Source organism: Micropterus salmoides, unplaced genomic scaffold, assembly GCF_014851395.1.
Source record: "Micropterus salmoides isolate LMB-PRFRI ecotype aquatic unplaced genomic scaffold, ASM1485139v1 Ms_hic_scaffold_548, whole genome shotgun sequence".
Classification (NCBI taxonomy): Eukaryota; Metazoa; Chordata; class Actinopteri; order Centrarchiformes; family Centrarchidae; genus Micropterus; species Micropterus salmoides.
In genome coordinates this window covers 335-16,504 of record NW_024044291.1, presented here as the reverse complement: position 1 = coordinate 16,504, position 16,170 = coordinate 335, and the positions used below count along the sequence as shown (strand labels likewise).

The following is a 16,170-nucleotide window of genomic DNA, read 5'->3' as shown; positions in this document are numbered from 1 at the left end:
TTTCACAAACGCACGAGGCTCGGCCACACGGCAGAGCCTGCCAAAAATAGTTTTAACTCATTGGCGTCCCTCTCCACGGAAGTCTTTAGTAAAAGGCGAAAGACTTGTACGTTATGAAGAGAAACCCGAGTAAGTACGGGCCCCTCCTCCAGAGCCGCCGACGAGCCTAGTCGTCCCGGCCACTACCCTCACGGTAAGCCTCACTCTGCCTCTCGAGTCCCAAGTACCAGGCCACGCCCGTTCCCCTACCCCTCCCCAGGTCATGGCAGGCTCTATCCAATCGGGCTGCGGAGAGACGAAGGCCTGGCTTTTGGACAGAGGCTACCGAACGACTCGGGCTCTTGTAGCCTCTCGATGACGAGTGAGAGAAAGGGAGGGGAAATGTGGCCGATCGCTTCTCGGCCTTTTGGCCAAGACTGCAATGGCCTCCTCTTTCTGGTTAAAACCTTTGCCGGTTTGGGGCTTCGTTTTGTGTCACCAGCTTTTCTGGGAGGAGATTCACCTCATTCCTTGTGAATAAAATTTCAACTTTGCCGTAGCTGAAAAACTTTTGCAACAAGGAATTCATTGGTCCCGAGGACTGCCTACCTGTCCTCTGCCGGACTGCCACCTTGACCAGACCAAAGACGAGAAGGTAAGTGTGTTTTATTCACCGATTTAGCAGTTGTAGCAGGTTTTCTTGCTTCATTTGAGGTGTTTTAGTTTCTTGTATCCTTTCTACGCTGCGGTTCCTCCACCGTGTTGGCCAACCGTGCCGGGCCTACGGAGGCGCCGCAGTGTCCCCTCCCCACCTTCTGAGAGGCTCTATCCAATCGGAGAAATGAAGGCCTGGCTTTTGGACACAGGCTACCGAGCATCCGAAATACTCGGGCTCTCGATGACGAGTGGGAGAAAGGGAGGGGAAGTGCAGGGCACATTTAACAGCCATGCCGGTCCCAAATATCCCCTCGTCGTCTGCCAATCATAAAGTGCAAATCTCGCTGCCTTCTTCGAGGCTTCAGCTGGCCGCCCCCCCTCGACTGGCGCCTTTTTCGGGCCGGCGTCCGGCAGAGCGACGAACCTCTGCGTTTGGGTCAGTATTTTGGTTTTACACAAGGCAGGAGAAGGGTGCACCGCCCCCGGAGGCACTGCAATACCGGGTCGATGCGTGGAGTGGACGGAGCAAGCCCCTCGTCTCAGCTCCCGGTGCTAAAAATCCATTTAATATGTTGCCCCCTTATAGGGGACATATCAGATATTAAACTGATAAGAACAGATTTTTTTCTTTTGAGAAAAATTTTATTGACACTCAATTCAAACATGATTCATAATATGTCAATTCCAAGTTACCTTTTAAAATACAACGTCAATAAATAGATAAATGTTCTCTGTAAAACAACATTTAAAAAAAGTGTTTAAAATGCATTACAGATAACGTCATAAATTAAAGGTATAAAATGGTTTTCAGCTTGTCCATGTCAGTGAGTGTCTGTTAAAAGTCTTCAAAGCGGAGTGCATTTGTTAAAATAAAACTCACAAAAAATAAATGGATAATAAAAGCTCTTCTCCAAGTCCACTGTTGTGCAGGAGTGTAGTGAGTCCCTATCAAAGGGGAACTCATTCAGCTCCCCCAAACAGATTTGGTCTCTCGGGATCTTGTGCAGGCGCTCAGAGGAGACCCTCACCCTGTAGCTCCTTCCCACCAACCTCACCCGGAGGGTCAGGCCGCCGCTGCCTTGAACTTTCCTTGTGTGGCTCCGGCTCCTCCGTCCGAATGGGCACAGAGGCGATTCTTCTTTGTGGCTGTGTCCTAGGCCCGCCGCCTGCAGCTCTGGCCGTTTGGACCGTTGCTGCGGCCATCCGGATCACAGCCACGGGGGGGATCTGCATGTGCTTTCTTGCCAGCAAGTTTCTGGAGGTCCATATGGCGTCTTTGATGGCGGCTAGGGTGAGCCACTGTTTGGCAAATGTACGTGCTGGTATCTGATTTCCTTGGCTCACCCCGTACAGCACCAGCTGTGGTGTGAGGACCTCCCTTGCTGGCAAGTACGGGAATTGCAAGGAGCCGGCCGTTGCCCACTGTTCTACGGCAGCGCTGCACTCCCAGAGCAGATGCCTTACCGACTCAGGCGCGCCACAACCTGGTCGGGGGCAAGTTGAGTGCGCCGACATGCCCCGGGAGTGCATTACGGACCTGACTGGGAGGATCTCATGAGCCACCATCCATGACAGGTCCCGGAGTCTGTTTGGAAGAGCTGGATGGTTCACGTTGCGCCAAACTGTTGAGGGCTCGCCGAATGCAAGCCCGCGCACTGGACTCACTGGTTCCCGCTCCTGCACAACAGAAATGAGAGAGCGGTGAGTGGTTAAAACCTGCAACTCCTCCTGCTCAAGGTTAAAATGCCTTAAAAATGACTGGATAAAAGCATAGGCTGGTGGCAGGTTAAAAGACACTGGTACTTTGAGACTTGTGGGTAAGATCTTAAGTTTTCTGAGGTAGGACCCCATCCAGAACCGTGTCATTGCTGCGGTCTTGGGGTTTCTGGATGGGGCTGTGGCGGTTGCGATGTGTAGTGCTGTGTATCTGCTTCCTAGGAACAAGTGCAGGTCTGGCACTCCTTTTCCTCCTTTCTCCTTTGGCTTCTTCATCACGCTTCGTCTCAGTCTTTCCCACTTGGAGCCCCACAAAAAATAAAAGATGGCTCGTTCCAGGTCTAAGATCACTCTCCTAGGCGGGATAAAAACAGAACTGATGAGTAAAAGCAAAGGTAAAATCACTGCTTTGATGATTAAAACCTTTCCTTCTAAAGTCAGTCCTCTAAGTGTCCAGTACCCTAGTCTCTGCCTGACTTTCCCTACTATGTCTGCCCAATTGTTTTCCCCTCCCCCTCCCTATCAAACCTGATCCCAAGTATTTTTTGGTCAGTCTGGGTCACAGTCAGGGGGAGTCCTGTCGTCTCAGTCGCTGTCCACGGTCCATAAAAATGGGCTTGGGTCTTGCTTCTGTTCAGCTTTGACCCAGAGGCCTGTCCGAACCAGTCAGTCAAGTCCAGCGTCCTGTTGACAGATAAAAGGTCAGTGCATAAAATGTTGATGTCGTCCATATATAAAATACATTTTGTCTCGAGTCCCCCGCTCCCTGGGACTCCTACCCCATGGATTCGTTGGTCCCTTCTCAAGGTCTGTGCCAGTGGTTCTATACAGATAACGTAGAGGAGGGCAGATAACGGACAACCCTGACGGACACCGCAGTTTATATCCACTGCTCTTGTCAGATGCCCGTTAACAATGAATTTGCTGTTGATCTCCCGGTACAGCAGTCCCACCCAGGCTATAAACCTTCTCGGGAACCCCATTTTTTGCAGTACCTGGAAAAGGTACTGGTGCGAGACCCGATCAAAGGCTTTCTCAAAATCTAAATTCAGGACTACTAGCCGAATGTTTCTGTCTCTCGCGTAACAGATGGTATCTCGGATCAGTACGAGGCTGTCGGTGATCTTCCTCCCCGGGACGGCACAGGCTTGATCCGGGTGAATCAGATCTTCTAAAAACAAGGACATGCGTGAGGCTAAAAGTTTACTAAAAAGTTTACAGTCAAAATTTAAGAGTGTGATAGGTCTCCAATTTTTCAAGTCCGTCTTGTCTTTGTCTTTGTGAAGGAGAGTCACTATCCCTGCTCTAAAGCTGTCAGGAAGTCGGTCCATTTGTTCAAAATCCATAAAAACAGCAAGCAAGTCTGGTGCTAAAATGTCCCAAAATGTCAGATAAAATTCCAAGGGAAGCCCGTCTTCTCCCGGCGACTTCCCTGTCTTAAAAGATTTGATGCATTTGTTTAATTCCGGTATCGTAAAATCTTGGGTTAAAAGCACGTTGTCGTTTGTTGCTTGGTCAATGGATTTTAAAACTTCGGTCATGGTGTCCCCGTTAACAGTTTTGTATGCGTACAGTTCACGGTAAAAATGTTCGACAGTTTCTTTGATTTCCTCTGTTGTGTCAGCTGTGCACCCGTTTTCTTTTTTAAGTCTCAACATGGCCCCCCCTTTATTTACGATTTTCTTAAAAAAATATCTTGTGCACTTCTCTCCTTCCTCTATTTCCCTTTCCTTGCTTCTTAAAATCACACCTTTGCTATTAATTTCTGCTAAAACCGACATCTCTGTTTTAATTTGTTTTATCTCTTCATTAAAATCCATTCCATGTTGGATTAGTTTAAAATACCTCTGAAGCCGTTTCTGCAGTCCCAACATGCGTCTGTTGTCCCTCTTTTTCTTTCTTTTCCCTGCCTGTCTGTAAAACGTCTTTGTCTTTCCCTTCACCATTTCCCACCACTGTGCACGTGTATCGTAAAAGTCTTGAAGGGTCTGCCACTCTCGGTATTGCTCCCTGTACAGCCTAACTAGCTCCCTGTCTTCTAACAGGGAGCAATTGAGCTTCCACAGACCACTTCCTGCCGTCACACCGGAAGAGAGTGAAAGGGTGCAGGAAAGAATTGCGTGATCAGAAAAGAAAACAGGTTCCAATCTAGCATCGGTTGGTGGGCAATCACGTGATAAAATGTAGTCTATGCGAGAGGCTCGGGTGCCATCACTACTGAACCAGGTGAAGCCCTCCTCTCTGGGATGCATGGTTTTAAAACAGTCCACAAGTCTAAAATCACTGCATATGCTTTGAAGTAAAACTGAAGTCTTGTCCACTTTAAAATCGTCCCCTATTCTTCTCCTATCGTTCCTGCTTAAAATACAATTAAAATCCCCCCCTACAACTAAAGGTGCCCTGCCTAGCATGTGGGGCTGCAGGTCTTCTAAAAGGTCATACCTGTCGTTCTTGTCATTAAAGCCATAAATATTTAAGACGTTAAAATCCTTCCCCATAAAAGTCAAGTGTGTTAAAAGTGCCCGACCATCTCTCACCACAGTGCTGCCCTTCACCAAGACTAGAGGGTTTTTTATTAAAATGGCCACTCCATCATTTTTGTTTTCATTTGAGCCGCTCCATATCGACGTTTGTGGCCATAACTCCTCCCATTCTCTGTAGTGTTTTAAAAATGGTAGGCCGCATTCCTGTATTAAAAACACGTCAGACTTAAAAGAGTTAAGAAAGGATAAAACAATCTGGGCTCTAACTCTCGACTTCACACTCCTCACATTGATAGTTGAGAAGGTGAGTGTCATGAGTATGGTTAAAATTTGCAGGTATGACATCTTAAAAGACTAAAAAAAAAGGGGGATTTCAAATGTTTAAAAAACAGCAGTTAGTGGATTTCTTGTGAATGGAGCTCTTCCTTCATTCTCATGGGTGAGAGATGACGGGGTTGAGCTCCATTTCCCTTTCGGACTCTAGGAGTTGGCCTCTGACGCAGGGTTGCATTGAGCTTTGAGTCCTTAGGGGTTGATTGCAGAGCTATAGTTAAAAAAGAGACTTCATTAGGCGAATTGGAGGGGAAGACTCTGGGCTCCTCCACAGATGAACTGTCTGAGTAGCTCTCAGCTCTTCCCCTCTTTTCCGAGGCTCCAGGAGACTCAGAAGACAATTCTGAAATTAGTCTCTTGGCCGGCTGGGCATTGGGGAGGGGGACATCCTCGCTATCACTCTGTGACTGGCCAAATTTTTGTTCTGAGCCAGTCACTGAGCTAGCTCCGCCTTCTGCCTGCACTGCCACTGCTTCTCCCTGTTCTCCACTTGTGGGGCAGCTGCAGGCCCCTCCCCTTCTCCCGCCTCTACTGGTCCTTCTCCTCCAATCACAGGATTTGGCGGGAGATTTGAATTCTCCAGCCCAGCCTCTTCAATTAGCTCTCTAACTGCTTCGTCTTGTCCGCCATTTTGTGCCTTTGCTGCCTTTAATTTGTTGGCAAACGACTTAGGGCAATCTCTGAAGAGGTGGTTTGTTTCTCCACAAAGATTGCACTTTCTGCCATTGGTGCATTCCTCGAAAGTATGCCCAATTTCTCTACATTTACCACAAATGATCTGCTGGCACGCTTCTGCCAGGTGCCCATTCTCACCACACTTGCGGCAGAGTTTGGGCTGGCCCTGGTAATGAATGTAGCCCCTGTTGTTTCCCAGAACTATCATGGATGGCAGATGTTTCAGGCCCTGGAAGCCTTGAGGGTCTTGCCATTGTTGGATGGGGACCCTCCAAGCGCAATTCCAGATGCCATCCTCATCTCTCACTTTGGTAGCCTGGCCTTTAACAGTGCAAAATCTGCCCAGCCACAAACAAATGTCATCTGCATTCACAGTCTCATTGAACATTCTGACAATTACCGTTTTAGCGGCATTATCAGTCAGTTTCTCAACATTAAATGCAGTAAACTGGGGTTTTTCATTTTCGAAGCGTGTCCAGAAATCTCTGAACACGGCAGCAGAGACAAAACTCACATCGAAACCTTTTCCAAATGGCAGAGTCAAAATACAATTTATATCCTGCGGGGAGAATTTCAAAATGTTCTGGATCATTTTCCTTGAGAAGTCAAGCCTTGACATAACAAGGGTTTTCCCATCTTTTTCTTTGAATGTAAATCTGACACTGTGGTGCCTCCTCATGCCGGCATGGTTGGCCGCCATGGTGGAGGCACCACAACGTAAAAGTGGTAAAAGAAGCTAAAACACCTAAAAAGTCTAAAACCAAGTCAACTAAAATAAGGTAAAAGAATGCTCTAAAAAGAGCAATAAAATCTACTAAAAATGTTAGAAAGGTGAATAAAACACACTTACCTTGTCTTGTTTGGCCTGGTCGAGATGTTATTCCGGCAGAGTACAGGTAAGCAGTCCTCTGAACCAATGAATTCCTTTGTGTGAAACAATTTCAACTACAACAAAGTTGAAATTTTATTCACAAGGAATAATGTGAGTATCCTCCCAAAAACCTGGTAACACTTCGCCACAAACAGGCAAAAGTTTTATCCAGACACAGGAGGCGATCGCAGTCTTAGCCAAAAGGCCGAGAAGCGATAACCCCCGCTGGTTGCTTCCAGCGCCCACCTCCCGGAGCAGTTCTCCCCCTGCCGTGGCGCAGTGGTTTCAACTGCGCATAACAACGGCTGAGTCTCAGCACCTCCTCCCGAGCGCGCCTCGTCGCACCGCTCAACCTTGCCGGGGGCGGCGTTTTATTTCCTTTTCACAAACGCACGAGGCTCGGCCACACGGCAGAGCCTGCCAAAAATAGTTTTAACTCATTGGCGTCCCTCTCCACGGAAGTCTTTAGTAAAAGGCGAAAGACTTGTACGTTATGAAGAGAAACCCGAGTAAGTACGGGCCCCTCCTCCAGAGCCGCCGACGAGCCTAGTCGTCCCGGCCACTACCCTCACGGTAAGCCTCACTCTGCCTCTCGAGTCCCAAGTACCAGGCCACGCCCGTTCCCCTACCCCTCCCCAGGTCATGGCAGGCTCTATCCAATCGGGCTGCGGAGAGACGAAGGCCTGGCTTTTGGACAGAGGCTACCGAACGACTCGGGCTCTTGTAGCCTCTCGATGACGAGTGAGAGAAAGGGAGGGGAAATGTGGCCGATCGCTTCTCGGCCTTTTGGCCAAGACTGCAATGGCCTCCTCTTTCTGGTTAAAACCTTTGCCGGTTTGGGGCTTCGTTTTGTGTCACCAGCTTTTCTGGGAGGAGATTCACCTCATTCCTTGTGAATAAAATTTCAACTTTGCCGTAGCTGAAAAACTTTTGCAACAAGGAATTCATTGGTCCCGAGGACTGCCTACCTGTCCTCTGCCGGACTGCCACCTTGACCAGACCAAAGACGAGAAGGTAAGTGTGTTTTATTCACCGATTTAGCAGTTGTAGCAGGTTTTCTTGCTTCATTTGAGGTGTTTTAGTTTCTTGTATCCTTTCTACGCTGCGGTTCCTCCACCGTGTTGGCCAACCGTGCCGGGCCTACGGAGGCGCCGCAGTGTCCCCTCCCCACCTTCTGAGAGGCTCTATCCAATCGGAGAAATGAAGGCCTGGCTTTTGGACACAGGCTACCGAGCATCCGAAATACTCGGGCTCTCGATGACGAGTGGGAGAAAGGGAGGGGAAGTGCAGGGCACATTTAACAGCCATGCCGGTCCCAAATATCCCCTCGTCGTCTGCCAATCATAAAGTGCAAATCTCGCTGCCTTCTTCGAGGCTTCAGCTGGCCGCCCCCCCTCGACTGGCGCCTTTTTCGGGCCGGCGTCCGGCAGAGCGACGACCTCTGCGTTTGGGTCAGTATTTTGGTTTTACACAAGGCAGGAGAAGGGTGCACCGCCCCCGGAGGCACTGCAATACCGGGTCGATGCGTGGAGTGGACGGAGCAAGCCCCTCGTCTCAGCTCCCGGTGCTAAAAATCCATTTAATATGTTGCCCCCTTATAGGGGACATATCAGATATTAAACTGATAAGAACAGATACTACACTTGATCTTAGCCAAAAGGCCGAGAAGCGATAACCCCCGCTGGTTGCTTCCAGCGCCCACCTCCCGGAGCAGTTCTCCCCCTGCCGTGGCGCAGTGGTTTCAACTGCGCATAACAACGGCTGAGTCTCAGCACCTCCTCCCGAGCGCCTCGCGCGCGTCGCACCGCTCAACCTTGCCGGGGGCGGCGTTTTATTTCCTTTTCACAAACGCACGAGGCTCGGCCACACGGCAGAGCCTGCCAAAAATAGTTTTAACTCATTGGCGTCCCTCTCCACGGAAGTCTTTAGTAAAAGGCGAAAGACTTGTACGTTATGAAGAGAAACCCGAGTAAGTACGGGCCCCTCCTCCAGAGCCGCCGACGAGCCTAGTCGTCCCGGCCACTACCCTCACGGTAAGCCTCACTCTGCCTCTCGAGTCCCAAGTACCAGGCCACGCCCGTTCCCCTACCCCTCCCCAGGTCATGGCAGGCTCTATCCAATCGGGCTGCGGAGAGACGAAGGCCTGGCTTTTGGACAGAGGCTACCGAACGACTCGGGCTCTTGTAGCCTCTCGATGACGAGTGAGAGAAAGGGAGGGGAAATGTGGCCGATCGCTTCTCGGCCTTTTGGCCAAGACTGCAATGGCCTCCTCTTTCTGGTTAAAACCTTTGCCGGTTTGGGGCTTCGTTTTGTGTCACCAGCTTTTCTGGGAGGAGATTCACCTCATTCCTTGTGAATAAAATTTCAACTTTGCCGTAGCTGAAAAACTTTTGCAACAAGGAATTCATTGGTCCCGAGGACTGCCTACCTGTCCTCTGCCGGACTGCCACCTTGACCAGACCAAAGACGAGAAGGTAAGTGTGTTTTATTCACCGATTTAGCAGTTGTAGCAGGTTTTCTTGCTTCATTTGAGGTGTTTTAGTTTCTTGTATCCTTTCTACGCTGCGGTTCCTCCACCGTGTTGGCCAACCGTGCCGGGCCTACGGAGGCGCCGCAGTGTCCCCTCCCCACCTTCTGAGAGGCTCTATCCAATCGGAGAAATGAAGGCCTGGCTTTTGGACACAGGCTACCGAGCATCCGAAATACTCGGGCTCTCGATGACGAGTGGGAGAAAGGGAGGGGAAGTGCAGGGCACATTTAACAGCCATGCCGGTCCCAAATATCCCCTCGTCGTCTGCCAATCATAAAGTGCAAATCTCGCTGCCTTCTTCGAGGCTTCAGCTGGCCGCCCCCCCTCGACTGGCGCCTTTTTCGGGCCGGCGTCCGGCAGAGCGACGAACCTCTGCGTTTGGGTCAGTATTTTGGTTTTACACAAGGCAGGAGAAGGGTGCACCGCCCCCGGAGGCACTGCAATACCGGGTCGATGCGTGGAGTGGACGGAGCAAGCCCCTCGTCTCAGCTCCCGGTGCTAAAAATCCATTTAATATGTTGCCCCCTTATAGGGGACATATCAGATATTAAACTGATAAGAACAGATACTACACTTGATCTTAGCCAAAAGGCCGAGAAGCGATAACCCCCGCTGGTTGCTTCCAGCGCCCACCTCCCGGAGCAGTTCTCCCCCTGCCGTGGCGCAGTGGTTTCAACTGCGCATAACAACGGCTGAGTCTCAGCACCTCCTCCCGAGCGCGCCTCGTCGCACCGCTCAACCTTGCCGGGGGCGGCGTTTTATTTCCTTTTCACAAACGCACGAGGCTCGGCCACACGGCAGAGCCTGCCAAAAATAGTTTTAACTCATTGGCGTCCCTCTCCACGGAAGTCTTTAGTAAAAGGCGAAAGACTTGTACGTTATGAAGAGAAACCCGAGTAAGTACGGGCCCCTCCTCCAGAGCCGCCGACGAGCCTAGTCGTCCCGGCCACTACCCTCACGGTAAGCCTCACTCTGCCTCTCGAGTCCCAAGTACCAGGCCACGCCCGTTCCCCTACCCCTCCCCAGGTCATGGCAGGCTCTATCCAATCGGGCTGCGGAGAGACGAAGGCCTGGCTTTTGGACAGAGGCTACCGAACGACTCGGGCTCTTGTAGCCTCTCGATGACGAGTGAGAGAAAGGGAGGGGAAATGTGGCCGATCGCTTCTCGGCCTTTTGGCCAAGACTGCAATGGCCTCCTCTTTCTGGTTAAAACCTTTGCCGGTTTGGGGCTTCGTTTTGTGTCACCAGCTTTTCTGGGAGGAGATTCACCTCATTCCTTGTGAATAAAATTTCAACTTTGCCGTAGCTGAAAAACTTTTGCAACAAGGAATTCATTGGTCCCGAGGACTGCCTACCTGTCCTCTGCCGGACTGCCACCTTGACCAGACCAAAGACGAGAAGGTAAGTGTGTTTTATTCACCGATTTAGCAGTTGTAGCAGGTTTTCTTGCTTCATTTGAGGTGTTTTAGTTTCTTGTATCCTTTCTACGCTGCGGTTCCTCCACCGTGTTGGCCAACCGTGCCGGGCCTACGGAGGCGCCGCAGTGTCCCCTCCCCACCTTCTGAGAGGCTCTATCCAATCGGAGAAATGAAGGCCTGGCTTTTGGACACAGGCTACCGAGCATCCGAAATACTCGGGCTCTCGATGACGAGTGGGAGAAAGGGAGGGGAAGTGCAGGGCACATTTAACAGCCATGCCGGTCCCAAATATCCCCTCGTCGTCTGCCAATCATAAAGTGCAAATCTCGCTGCCTTCTTCGAGGCTTCAGCTGGCCGCCCCCCCTCGACTGGCGCCTTTTTCGGGCCGGCGTCCGGCAGAGCGACGACCTCTGCGTTTGGGTCAGTATTTTGGTTTTACACAAGGCAGGAGAAGGGTGCACCGCCCCCGGAGGCACTGCAATACCGGGTCGATGCGTGGAGTGGACGGAGCAAGCCCCTCGTCTCAGCTCCCGGTGCTAAAAATCCATTTAATATGTTGCCCCCTTATAGGGGACATATCAGATATTAAACTGATAAGAACAGATACTACACTTGATCTTAGCCAAAAGGCCGAGAAGCGATAACCCCCGCTGGTTGCTTCCAGCGCCCACCTCCCGGAGCAGTTCTCCCCCTGCCGTGGCGCAGTGGTTTCAACTGCGCATAACAACGGCTGAGTCTCAGCACCTCCTCCCGAGCGCGCCTCGTCGCACCGCTCAACCTTGCCGGGGGCGGCGTTTTATTTCCTTTTCACAAACGCACGAGGCTCGGCCACACGGCAGAGCCTGCCAAAAATAGTTTTAACTCATTGGCGTCCCTCTCCACGGAAGTCTTTAGTAAAAGGCGAAAGACTTGTACGTTATGAAGAGAAACCCGAGTAAGTACGGGCCCCTCCTCCAGAGCCGCCGACGAGCCTAGTCGTCCCGGCCACTACCCTCACGGTAAGCCTCACTCTGCCTCTCGAGTCCCAAGTACCAGGCCACGCCCGTTCCCCTACCCCTCCCCAGGTCATGGCAGGCTCTATCCAATCGGGCTGCGGAGAGACGAAGGCCTGGCTTTTGGACAGAGGCTACCGAACGACTCGGGCTCTTGTAGCCTCTCGATGACGAGTGAGAGAAAGGGAGGGGAAATGTGGCCGATCGCTTCTCGGCCTTTTGGCCAAGACTGCAATGGCCTCCTCTTTCTGGTTAAAACCTTTGCCGGTTTGGGGCTTCGTTTTGTGTCACCAGCTTTTCTGGGAGGAGATTCACCTCATTCCTTGTGAATAAAATTTCAACTTTGCCGTAGCTGAAAAACTTTTGCAACAAGGAATTCATTGGTCCCGAGGACTGCCTACCTGTCCTCTGCCGGACTGCCACCTTGACCAGACCAAAGACGAGAAGGTAAGTGTGTTTTATTCACCGATTTAGCAGTTGTAGCAGGTTTTCTTGCTTCATTTGAGGTGTTTTAGTTTCTTGTATCCTTTCTACGCTGCGGTTCCTCCACCGTGTTGGCCAACCGTGCCGGGCCTACGGAGGCGCCGCAGTGTCCCCTCCCCACCTTCTGAGAGGCTCTATCCAATCGGAGAAATGAAGGCCTGGCTTTTGGACACAGGCTACCGAGCATCCGAAATACTCGGGCTCTCGATGACGAGTGGGAGAAAGGGAGGGGAAGTGCAGGGCACATTTAACAGCCATGCCGGTCCCAAATATCCCCTCGTCGTCTGCCAATCATAAAGTGCAAATCTCGCTGCCTTCTTCGAGGCTTCAGCTGGCCGCCCCCCCTCGACTGGCGCCTTTTTCGGGCCGGCGTCCGGCAGAGCGACGGACCTCTGCGTTTGGGTCAGTATTTTGGTTTTACACAAGGCAGGAGAAGGGTGCACCGCCCCCGGAGGCACTGCAATACCGGGTCGATGCGTGGAGTGGACGGAGCAAGCCCCTCGTCTCAGCTCCCGGTGCTAAAAATCCATTTAATATGTTGCCCCTTATAGGGGACATATCAGATATTAAACTGATAAGAACAGATACTACACTTGATCTTAGCCAAAAGGCCGAGAAGCGATAACCCCCGCTGGTTGCTTCCAGCGCCCACCTCCCGGAGCAGTTCTCCCCTGCCGTGGCGCAGTGGTTTCAACTGCGCATAACAACGGCTGAGTCTCAGCACCTCCTCCCGAGCGCGCCTCGTCGCACCGCTCAACCTTGCCGGGGGCGGCGTTTTATTTCCTTTTCACAAACGCACGAGGCTCGGCCACACGGCAGAGCCTGCCAAAAATAGTTTTAACTCATTGGCGTCCCTCTCCACGGAAGTCTTTAGTAAAAGGCGAAAGACTTGTACGTTATGAAGAGAAACCCGAGTAAGTACGGGCCCCTCCTCCAGAGCCGCCGACGAGCCTAGTCGTCCCGGCCACTACCCTCACGGTAAGCCTCACTCTGCCTCTCGAGTCCCAAGTACCAGGCCACGCCCGTTCCCCTACCCCTCCCCAGGTCATGGCAGGCTCTATCCAATCGGGCTGCGGAGAGACGAAGGCCTGGCTTTTGGACAGAGGCTACCGAACGACTCGGGCTCTTGTAGCCTCTCGATGACGAGTGAGAGAAAGGGAGGGGAAATGTGGCCGATCGCTTCTCGGCCTTTTGGCCAAGACTGCAATGGCCTCCTCTTTCTGGTTAAAACCTTTGCCGGTTTGGGGCTTCGTTTTGTGTCACCAGCTTTTCTGGGAGGAGATTCACCTCATTCCTTGTGAATAAAATTTCAACTTTGCCGTAGCTGAAAAACTTTTGCAACAAGGAATTCATTGGTCCCGAGGACTGCCTACCTGTCCTCTGCCGGACTGCCACCTTGACCAGACCAAAGACGAGAAGGTAAGTGTGTTTTATTCACCGATTTAGCAGTTGTAGCAGGTTTTCTTGCTTCATTTGAGGTGTTTTAGTTTCTTGTATCCTTTCTACGCTGCGGTTCCTCCACCGTGTTGGCCAACCGTGCCGGGCCTACGGAGGCGCCGCAGTGTCCCCTCCCCACCTTCTGAGAGGCTCTATCCAATCGGAGAAATGAAGGCCTGGCTTTTGGACACAGGCTACCGAGCATCCGAAATACTCGGGCTCTCGATGACGAGTGGGAGAAAGGGAGGGGAAGTGCAGGGCACATTTAACAGCCATGCCGGTCCCAAATATCCCCTCGTCGTCTGCCAATCATAAAGTGCAAATCTCGCTGCCTTCTTCGAGGCTTCAGCTGGCCGCCCCCCCTCGACTGGCGCCTTTTTCGGGCCGGCGTCCGGCAGAGCGACGACCTCTGCGTTTGGGTCAGTATTTTGGTTTTACACAAGGCAGGAGAAGGGTGCACCGCCCCCGGAGGCACTGCAATACCGGGTCGATGCGTGGAGTGGACGGAGCAAGCCCCTCGTCTCAGCTCCCGGTGCTAAAAATCCATTTAATATGTTGCCCCCTTATAGGGGACATATCAGATATTAAACTGATAAGAACAGATACTACACTTGATCTTAGCCAAAAGGCCGAGAAGCGATAACCCCGCTGGTTGCTTCCAGCGCCCACCTCCCGGAGCAGTTCTCCCCCTGCCGTGGCGCAGTGGTTTCAACTGCGCATAACAACGGCTGAGTCTCAGCACCTCCTCCCGAGCGCGCCTCGTCGCACCGCTCAACCTTGCCGGGGGCGGCGTTTTATTTCCTTTTCACAAACGCACGAGGCTCGGCCACAGGCAGAGCCTGCCAAAAATAGTTTTAACTCATTGGCGTCCCTCTCCACGGAAGTCTTTAGTAAAAGGCGAAAGACTTGTACGTTATGAAGAGAAACCCGAGTAAGTACGGGCCCCTCCTCCAGAGCCGCCGACGAGCCTAGTCGTCCCGGCCACTACCCTCACGGTAAGCCTCACTCTGCCTCTCGAGTCCCAAGTACCAGGCCACGCCCGTTCCCCTACCCTCCCCAGGTCATGGCAGGCTCTATCCAATCGGGCTGCGGAGAGACGAAGGCCTGGCTTTTGGACAGAGGCTACCGAACGACTCGGGCTCTTGTAGCCTCTCGATGACGAGTGAGAGAAAGGGAGGGGAAATGTGGCCGATCGCTTCTCGGCCTTTTGGCCAAGACTGCAATGGCCTCCTCTTTCTGGTTAAAACCTTTGCCGGTTTGGGGCTTCGTTTTGTGTCACCAGCTTTTCTGGGAGGAGATTCACCTCATTCCTTGTGAATAAAATTTCAACTTTGCCGTAGCTGAAAAACTTTTGCAACAAGGAATTCATTGGTCCCGAGGACTGCCTACCTGTCCTCTGCCGGACTGCCACCTTGACCAGACCAAAGACGAGAAGGTAAGGTTTTATTCACCGATTTAGCAGTTGTAGCAGGTTTTCTTGCTTCATTTGAGGTGTTTTAGTTTCTTGTATCCTTTCTACGCTGCGGTTCCTCCACCGTGTTGGCCAACCGTGCCGGGCCTACGGAGGCGCCGCAGTGTCCCCTCCCCACCTTCTGAGAGGCTCTATCCAATCGGAGAAATGAAGGCCTGGCTTTTGGACACAGGCTACCGAGCATCCGAAATACTCGGGCTCTCGATGACGAGTGGGAGAAAGGGAGGGGAAGTGCAGGGCACATTTAACAGCCATGCCGGTCCCAAATATCCCCTCGTCGTCTGCCAATCATAAAGTGCAAATCTCGCTGCCTTCTTCGAGGCTTCAGCTGGCCGCCCCCCTCGACTGGCGCCTTTTTCGGGCCGGCGTCCGGCAGAGCGACGGACCTCTGCGTTTGGGTCAGTATTTTGGTTTTACACAAGGCAGGAGAAGGTGCACCGCCCCCGGAGGCACTGCAATACCGGGTCGATGCGTGGAGTGGACGGAGCAAGCCCCTCGTCTCAGCTCCCGGTGCTAAAAATCCATTTAATATGTTGCCCCCTTATAGGGGACATATCAGATATTAAACTGATAAGAACAGATACTACACTTGATCTTAGCCAAAAGGCCGAGAAGCGATAACCCCCGGGTTGCTTCCAGCGCCCACCTCCCGGAGCAGTTCTCCCCCTGCCGTGGCGCAGTGGTTTCAACTGCGCATAACAACGGCTGAGTCTCAGCACCTCCTCCCGAGCGCGCCTCGTCGCACCGCTCAACCTTGCCGGGGGCGGCGTTTTATTTCCTTTTCACAAACGCACGAGGCTCGGCCACACGGCAGAGCCTGCCAAAAATAGTTTTAACTCATTGGCGTCCCTCTCCACGGAAGTCTTTAGTAAAAGGCGAAAGACTTGTACGTTATGAAGAGAAACCCGAGTAAGTACGGGCCCCTCCTCCAGAGCCGCCGACGAGCCTAGTCGTCCCGGCCACTACCCTCACGGTAAGCCTCACTCTGCCTCTCGAGTCCCAAGTACCAGGCCACGCCCGTTCCCCTACCCCCCCCAGGTCATGGCTATCCAATCGGGCTGCGGAGAGACGAAGGCCTGGCTTTTGGACAGAGGCTACCGAACGACTCGGGCTCTTGTAGCCTCT

General features: G+C 52.1%; 14 non-coding genes and 1 pseudogene across 14 annotated transcripts; all 15 read right to left on the bottom strand.

Moving 5' to 3' along the window:
- Positions 1–20: 20 nt before the first annotated feature.
- Positions 21–133, bottom strand: LOC119889585. The gene has a single exon (XR_005442113.1). It is a non-coding gene; the product is annotated as a U5 spliceosomal RNA (small nuclear RNA).
- A 969-nt stretch (positions 134–1,102) lies between these two features.
- On the bottom strand, positions 1,103–1,282 carry LOC119889574 (annotated as a pseudogene).
- Positions 1,283–7,114: 5,832 nt separating this feature from the next.
- LOC119889584 lies at positions 7,115–7,227 on the bottom strand. The gene has a single exon (XR_005442112.1). It is a non-coding gene; the product is annotated as a U5 spliceosomal RNA (small nuclear RNA).
- A 968-nt stretch (positions 7,228–8,195) lies between these two features.
- On the bottom strand, positions 8,196–8,387 carry LOC119889592. Its single transcript, XR_005442119.1, has one exon. It is a non-coding gene; the product is annotated as a U2 spliceosomal RNA (small nuclear RNA).
- A 187-nt stretch (positions 8,388–8,574) lies between these two features.
- On the bottom strand, positions 8,575–8,687 carry LOC119889583. Its single transcript, XR_005442111.1, has one exon. It is a non-coding gene; the product is annotated as a U5 spliceosomal RNA (small nuclear RNA).
- A 969-nt stretch (positions 8,688–9,656) lies between these two features.
- Positions 9,657–9,848, bottom strand: LOC119889591. Its single transcript, XR_005442118.1, has one exon. It is a non-coding gene; the product is annotated as a U2 spliceosomal RNA (small nuclear RNA).
- A 183-nt stretch (positions 9,849–10,031) lies between these two features.
- Positions 10,032–10,144, bottom strand: LOC119889582. The gene has a single exon (XR_005442110.1). It is a non-coding gene; the product is annotated as a U5 spliceosomal RNA (small nuclear RNA).
- A 968-nt stretch (positions 10,145–11,112) lies between these two features.
- Positions 11,113–11,304, bottom strand: LOC119889581. Its single transcript, XR_005442109.1, has one exon. It is a non-coding gene; the product is annotated as a U2 spliceosomal RNA (small nuclear RNA).
- A 183-nt stretch (positions 11,305–11,487) lies between these two features.
- Positions 11,488–11,600, bottom strand: LOC119889580. Its single transcript, XR_005442108.1, has one exon. It is a non-coding gene; the product is annotated as a U5 spliceosomal RNA (small nuclear RNA).
- Positions 11,601–12,569: 969 nt separating this feature from the next.
- LOC119889572 lies at positions 12,570–12,760 on the bottom strand. The gene has a single exon (XR_005442104.1). It is a non-coding gene; the product is annotated as a U2 spliceosomal RNA (small nuclear RNA).
- A 182-nt stretch (positions 12,761–12,942) lies between these two features.
- On the bottom strand, positions 12,943–13,055 carry LOC119889579. The gene has a single exon (XR_005442107.1). It is a non-coding gene; the product is annotated as a U5 spliceosomal RNA (small nuclear RNA).
- Positions 13,056–14,023: 968 nt separating this feature from the next.
- Positions 14,024–14,215, bottom strand: LOC119889569. The gene has a single exon (XR_005442101.1). It is a non-coding gene; the product is annotated as a U2 spliceosomal RNA (small nuclear RNA).
- Positions 14,216–14,397: 182 nt separating this feature from the next.
- LOC119889577 lies at positions 14,398–14,509 on the bottom strand. The gene has a single exon (XR_005442105.1). It is a non-coding gene; the product is annotated as a U5 spliceosomal RNA (small nuclear RNA).
- A 963-nt stretch (positions 14,510–15,472) lies between these two features.
- LOC119889571 lies at positions 15,473–15,664 on the bottom strand. Its single transcript, XR_005442103.1, has one exon. It is a non-coding gene; the product is annotated as a U2 spliceosomal RNA (small nuclear RNA).
- Positions 15,665–15,845: 181 nt separating this feature from the next.
- On the bottom strand, positions 15,846–15,958 carry LOC119889578. The gene has a single exon (XR_005442106.1). It is a non-coding gene; the product is annotated as a U5 spliceosomal RNA (small nuclear RNA).
- Positions 15,959–16,170: the final 212 nt, after the last annotated feature.